Source organism: Muscardinus avellanarius, assembly GCF_963383645.1.
Source record: "Muscardinus avellanarius genome assembly, chromosome: 16".
In the NCBI taxonomy this organism is placed as follows: domain Eukaryota; kingdom Metazoa; phylum Chordata; class Mammalia; order Rodentia; family Gliridae; genus Muscardinus; species Muscardinus avellanarius.
The window spans coordinates 16,513,777-16,515,221 of NC_137802.1; positions in this window are offsets into that span (position 1 = coordinate 16,513,777).

Genomic DNA, 1,445 nt, shown 5'->3' on the forward strand with positions numbered 1-1,445 from the left:
GAGTCACGTGGCAGAGCGGAAGCATGGATGTTTTATAGGCATGCTGATTCTCTCACGACATCTGTAGTCTCGCGACCTCTGCAGTCTGTCTCACGATGTTTGGAGTCTGATGACACCTGTAGTCTCGTGATATCTCCACTTCTGGCTTCCAGGGTTCTGCCTCCTGTCCCCGCCAGGGGTCGGGGTGGGGGAGGGAGGGGGGCCCACCTATCAACACCTGGAGCAAGTCACTTAGTCTCTTTGAGGCCCCATTTCTTCCCTGTGAGATGGGAATAACTCCCGCTTACCTCATAGGGGTTTGTTGTGTTGTGAGGGTTAGTGAGCAAACACCTGTGGAGAGCTCACCTCTGGCTGGGTTTGAGGACAAATGTCAGTGTTCTGGGGCTGGCACAGTGCCTGGGCCGCGGAAGGTGCTTGTTCTCCTGTCACAAGGAGAGCCGCTTTCTGTGGCGGTCCTTCCTCCTCCATCTGTGGCTTCTACCTCTGGAAGAGCTTTGCTCCTTAGGAGAGTGAGTGCACGAGCGGGGCCAGCTGGGGCGGCCCGGGGTCCAGTGTGCAGGCAATTGCGGCCTGGGCCTCAGATGCGAGGGTCACAGGCCCAGACTGGGCAACAGCAGAGAGTCAGAACCTCTGATCCCGGTCAGAGGTATTTGTAGAATTCTGGGAAATTCAGAGGAAGGAAGTAGAAAGGGAAAAGACAGAGAGGAAACTGCAAATAGCATCCCAGCTTCTCCAGGCCTGGTGCTCCTCCCAAGCTGGGCAAGAAGGACTGAGGAGACTAGGCTGTGAGTGCAGAGGAGCAAAGGCAGGAGAGCCCTCTCCCTGGGGATGCGTCTAGAGACGGTTGTGTCCCAGCCCCCACCACCCACCGCCTGAGTTCCAGCGACTTCTATTTACTGTCCAAAGTCCCAGGGGAGGAGGTGCCAGGTTAGGGAATCACTTGGACACTCAGATAGACCTACAGGGCTCTGGGTCCTCGCCTGGACCAGCCCCTCTCCCCTCTCATCTGACACCGGCTGCCCCAGTTCTCCCAGCGTCAACCCCTCTTTCTCCTTGGGCTGCTGGAAGGAGCCAGAGTTAGCTCCCCTTAACTTTAACAGGTGACCAAGGTGGGGAGGAGCAGGTGGGATTGGTGATGTTTGGGATCAAGGAGACCCTGGTTCAGGGACAGCGGGGGCTGGATGGGAGGGCGTGGGTGGTTTAGTTTATGGAGGGAAGGCAAGCCATCTCCTAAGAAGGGAAAGGACCGTGCGGTATTTCTAATCTTTGCCCCTAATTCATCTCCAACCTCAGACCCAACCCGAGCCATCACCTTGACCTATCCAGGCTCTTCTTCTCCTCCACCATCAGCCTCCACAGGACCTTGCATTTTTGCACCAGCGCCAGCCTCTCCCTAGGAGCACCCTCACCTCCATCCCAACTCTGGCTCCAGCCCTGGGCCCCTC